Source organism: Perca fluviatilis, chromosome 13 (genome assembly GCF_010015445.1).
Source record: "Perca fluviatilis chromosome 13, GENO_Pfluv_1.0, whole genome shotgun sequence".
NCBI lineage: Eukaryota > Metazoa > Chordata > Actinopteri > Perciformes > Percidae > Perca > Perca fluviatilis.
Genome location: NC_053124.1, coordinates 8,766,601 through 8,772,600, shown reverse-complemented (window position 1 = coordinate 8,772,600; position 6,000 = coordinate 8,766,601). Strand labels below are relative to the sequence as shown.

General features: G+C 38.4%; 1 pseudogene; it reads right to left on the bottom strand.

Annotated features, from left to right (window-relative positions):
• Window positions 1–841: 841 nt before the first annotated feature.
• Window positions 842–3,946, bottom strand: LOC120571503 (annotated as a pseudogene).
• Window positions 3,947–6,000: the final 2,054 nt, after the last annotated feature.

Here is a 6,000-nt window from a genome sequence, read left to right as displayed (position 1 = left end):
CTTTGCTGATCTGTAGAGCTGTAATGTTTGGGCTACACCAGACATTGTATGTTGCAGCTGACTGCTGCTGGGGTGTGTTACCTCTCTTTTACAGCACCTGTGTTTAGCATGTGGATGTGGCATGTCAGCGTAGAGGGGAATTCTAGGGGAAACTAAACTATATTAAAATATTTCTGTAATGTTCTTCTCATTGTATTTGCAAATTGTCAAAACAGGGGTGTACTCCTGTACCCTGACTCCACTGTACACATCAGTGGAGTCATGGTGTCTTCCACTTTTTACAGCCAGATGTAAAAAAGCAAAATATTATCATGATAGGCCTAAATTTATACTCATTCATCCCTCAGTCAATGGGATTCTCATCAGCATTTTGACATTATAATTTTTTTTCCCTCACTCATCATTTATCATTTTTACATGTTATAAAAATACACTTATGTCTCCAAATAGATACAGGCATTATGATTTGTGTGTGTGTGTGTGTGTGTGTGTGTGTCCACTGGCTGGGAACTGTGCTCAACACTGCACACATCTTTGTCACATCATCTGCGCACCTTTTTATTAAGATATACAAAGGACCTTTGAACTGAGGACATTTGTATATTTATTGCTAATTTAGTTTGTGTGTTGCCCAATTTAAACTTTTTATTTTTGTGATCCGACTTGTTTCTGCCATCTAACTCTTGTTCCTGTGGAGGTTGAAAGCAATTATTGTAGTTTGCTTTGGACACAAGCTTATGTCAAATGTATGTTCAGTTAACACATCAGTAAATAAGGTACAGTATACTTCACCATTACACCAACCTTATTTATTCAATGTAAACAAGAAGATATTTTGACACAGCTTTTGGTCCCTAACTTTTATCCTACTTGTCACAATCATAACTTAGTTGACTATCTATAGTGTAAACACATACTGTAATTATATAGTGTGTCTTCCAGTCATTAACACATGCAAATAATCCTTCAGAAGTAGCATCTGCCTAGCAAACCCAGGAGATTTACATACACAAAAACATACAGCAAAAACACAAAGATTGGTATCTTAACCGTGGAAAAAATGCTGCCCTCCATGTTCTTCTACTGTTTCCTACTACTAACCTTCCTTTAAATGCTGAGAGAAACATCAGAACCCTGTATAAAACTTGAGTTTCTGTTGCTCATCTAGCTTCTGGATCATTCTATACTCTGTATCTCCAGGATGTGCTCCAGTTTTTAACTTTTTGTTCATGAGTTTTTCCCAGTAATGACTCCAGTTTCCATCACTGTCTGCTCCATAACCAAACACACTGACCTAGGACAACAAAAGTAACCAATGTCAGAATCCGTGGACGTAGTACCAGTCATTAAACAAGTCATTAATTATTTGGAGCCACTTGTTATTCATTAGTGTGTTACAGCAACACTGGTGACATTTACAAGTAGAACTCTGACTTAAAAAATAAACTTACCTCGTCACACATATGCAGGGCAAGACCCAAAGCCAGAAAGCCAGTGGAGGGGTAATAACCCTTCTTTTCCAGCCACATGTCATGAACATACCTCATAAAAGCTGGATTAAGGACCATCACCTGTTGTGAATCAGAATTAGGCTTTAAATCTATTTTTATGAACCATGACCTTTACAAAGCTATTGTCAAAATTTTTTTTTTTATACTCACCAAATCCTTGTTAGCTTTGATTTTTGATCTTACACCGTGCTAAACATACATGTAATGTACACTTAAATAAACATCTTTTTCTCACGCTGAATAATATCCGCCGCGGGGCCTCGTTGCATGCCGGTTGTTGAAATAGATTATTATTATTTTCATCATACCAAATCAATTGTGTTTTGGAGGGCCTAAACACACTCAAAAACTCATCAAAAGTCGCGGCCGCATCAAGCCTGGTGCAAATATATTTATTGATGTATTTCAAGGGTTTTGCGAATAGGCGTGCAAAAATGGCTCGATAGCGCGCCCCCCCCCCATGTCTATATCCACAACGTTACACTTCCAGGATTGCTCAGGTGCCGGATGCATGTCTTTTCACCAATGTCCGTTTCCTTCCGCTTTCTTTGTGTTGTAATTTTAAACTTCGGTGGATTTCTGAGGACTATGGTAAACTGCTCCTCAGATCTCTGCAGGGTAAATCCAGACAGCTAGCTAGACTATCTGTCCAATCTGAGTTTTCTCTCGTATGACTAAAACAACTTTTTGAACACGTACATGTTCCACCAAAACAAGTTCCTTCCAATAAACCAGAGCATGTTTTTTTTATTTTTTTCAATCCCGGATTGCTGTGTGGACTAGCCACACAGCACAGGGCACAGGTCTGCGAGACTAGCGCCCCCCCCTAACAGTTTTCAAAGTTGAAGCCCCCTCCAATGAAAAGTTATTAAAAACTTGAGTTTTTTTTTAACGTTGTGGCCGTGGCGGCCATTTCGAGTGTTTAGCGATGAACAAGAAACAAGAAATATCTTTGTCAAGGTGTCTCATAAAGTAATGCTGCAGTATTGTGCTATTTTTTAATAATGCTATTTGCACTCCACAATCTACTGATTGCTATTTCCAACACTGATGTTTGTACATGTTGCTGGGGAGAACCCCATTTATTTTTCTTCTCTTCTCTCTCTAGCAGAGGCTTGTTCTGCTCTGTCCTTACTTCTGGATAACTGATCGACTCATTTTAAAACATTTTCTTGGTGTGGTATTTGGCTTGTCAGCAGAATTCTGGGTGCATATATTATATCTCATTCAGTCTGCCAGCATTACCTGAGGGTGTGTGACACTATGCAGAAAAGAGAGAGAGAGCGAGAGAGAGAGAGAGCAAGAGAGAGATCCTGAAAATGATAAAAAAATGTTGTATACTACATTGCAGTCTCATCTTTTCGTTGTCAACGATATTGCATGTTGATATTGTCACACGTTTAATGATGGTGGTACCGTCTAGACTTATCATTGGATAAAGGATGTTAACGAACACGTATCGCCATAGTTTTTGTTTACAAAATAAACACTGCAAGGGACAAATGATCACATAGTCCATAAAATTGACTCACATTGACTTAAATCCTGTGGTGAGGGCCCCTGTGAGCCAGTCAAAATCAACCGTCTTAAATGGAGCCAGCACAAGATGAGTGGTGTTATCTAAATCCACAGAACTCTCTGGATACATGACACGATGAGTTGTTCTGGTCCCAACATCTGCTTCATAGCCTTTGATTTGACCAGCGTTCACTCTAAATGGTACAGAGGGATATATTTCACGTCACTGTCATTGGCAGAAATACAGCAGAGGACTGCTTGAATTTTGACTTTTAGTTTCTGACATTGAGGAAACAACTTTGAGTTTTTGAGTTCTAATTGTGACAAAGACAACATCAGAAGAAAACGAGGACTTACCTTATGATGACATCATGGAAATCTATCAGAGGTCCATAATGTGATTTCCTCAAATTACCAGAATTCCCCACCACAGCACAAGTCCTGCAGCGGTCAGGGCTGGATTCTAGAACTTCTGGACTGGGTGGGACCGTCAGAAACAGCCTCTCCACTGTTTCTCTGAAGGTACTGAAATTGCCCTTTGCACCCTGTAAGGGCTGTCAGGCAGATCAAACAAATGGATTTACTATATAAACACATTGGTAGGCGTTGTCACCGCAGTGATGATGGCTATTGAGTCTATTCTATTCCCTGATCTGAAGTGCAGGTTGAGAGACTGTTTTCTTGCAAGTTAACAACGTACCTTCCACCAGTTGAAAACATCCTCTGAGATATTGTAGTTTGCTGACAAAAATGGTTCAACAGATTTGTTGAAATGCTTCATAAACCACGGATCATCTTCAGATAAACATCGCTCACAAGCACAGGGTCTTTTATTCTGAGGCAGGGAGAATGACATATATCCTCTCCAAGACACAAAGATAGTAGTCACACACAGCAGGAAAATGAGGGTCCTCCCTTTAAATTTCATCTTGACTGTCTGATGCTTCTGACTTGGAAACAACAGCTCCCATCTATAGACAAAATATGTGGCGAAATATACACAAGAGAGACTACAATCATAAATGAGGAAAAACTTGTCATATTGTTTATTTAAAGTAGTTAATAATTATACGTCTTTATTGTTTCCCATTTATTCCTGTGGTCATATTTCCATTTATTTATAAGGCCAAATATAAATAAAATAAATGAAAAATATGTCGGTTAAATTAATAATAATACTCACAATAATAAGTGAAAATGGATGAATTTTTTATTTTTGTCCTACCTGATGAGAGTAAATCCGCTTCTACTCCAGTTATATTGAGAAAACGTCTGACTCTAAGAGTATCGGAGGCTGAAGATCAACTAGCTAAATGCCATATGTATGCATGCAGAATAGAGTCTAAGATAATTGGAACACTGTGGTGGAGGGGTGTGGTTTGTATTTAAAAACAAATAATACAAGGAGAGAGATATTTTTATGTAATCTGGAGACAACGTCAGTCTTCTGGACCCACAACCCTCTCTAAAAACTGGCATCATTACATCATACAGTAATGTCTTTCATGAGTTTACCTGAAAGATAACCATACATTGTGTCAAATTAGACCAAAACTAAAATAATATTGTCTTTATTAGACATGATTCAAAACGTTATACCCTATAGACCCCAAACACTAAATTTTCCAGTTAAATCTTATTAGAGGGTAATTTGTGACACATTACAACGCAAATGGCATATTGTTACTACATGTTTTATGTCATATTTAATATCTCCAGATCAGCATAGTGTAGAGACTTTTGTTTTGTTTTGTTTAGAAGCAGTGATATGTGCTGTTTCAACCAAGTGAATTACAGTGTCTTTGCAAAATAAATAAATAATTATGAATCCAAAAATCAACTCACATAATCTTTGATTTGCTCTACAACCTTTGAACCCAGCATCTTGCCGTGTTTTTTTATCTTTGTAGCTAACAGCTGTCACAAGTTTAGTAATCCGTCCTGGAATGTCAGTGACATTTCTGAGATTTTGGAAGAGTAAATCCAGAGCGACAAATCCACGACTGAATGGGTATTTAGTCATCTTTTTGTATGGAAATGAAATCAATTTAAGTTAGCTGCAGACAGAAGGCGAGATGTCACAGACTGAATGCTGTATCTGCCCCGTGCATCAACAGCAGTAAAAGCTGTAGTAACATACAGTTATTAGCACTTCTGTCTCATTTGTGTCTCACTAAATCAGTCGTACACAGGCCTGACCGACTTCTATCTGTGGACATGTTGCTATGCTATTTGAATGCACAAAAAACAGTGTAATGCATTGTTATCAACTGGTATTTCTAACAATGGCTAATCCGGCTAGAGCTAAATCCCCACAATCAAAATCCGAATTGTAAATAGAACGCATTCAACTTGGGTGTGGTGTCATTCCCAGCTCCGGTTTCCAAGTTCCAACACCCTGCACATCGAGTTCATGCTGTGGATATAATGGTATAATCATCATACCTTTCTCCTGCATCATGACATATATACCATTCCAGACACTTTCAAAAGCATTACCTTTAAACTTCTCCTCAATTCTTTCCGTTTACCTAAGTTTAGCTTTCTTATTTTAAAGTGGTCATATTATGCTCTTTTTCAGGTTCATAATTGTATTTAGAGGTTATATCAGAATAGGTTTACATGGTTTAATTTTCAAAAACACCATATTTTTGTTGTACTGCACATTGTTGCAGCTCCTCTTTTCACACTGTGTGTTGAGCTCTCTGTTTTAGCTACAGAATGAGGCATCTCACTGTTCCATCTTTGTTGGGAGTCGCACATGCGCAGTAACTAGGTAAGGACTACTAGCCAGTCAGAAGCAGAGTATGAGGGCGTGCCACGCTAGCAGCTAGGCAAGCATTATAACGTGTGTTACAAAGTGACGCATGTTCGTCACAGAAGTAAAGGCTGGACTACAATAGAGCCGTTTGGAGCAGTTTGTGAACAGTGTTTTCTGTTGGAGATGGTAAGTGCCTTTGGGGTGGACTTT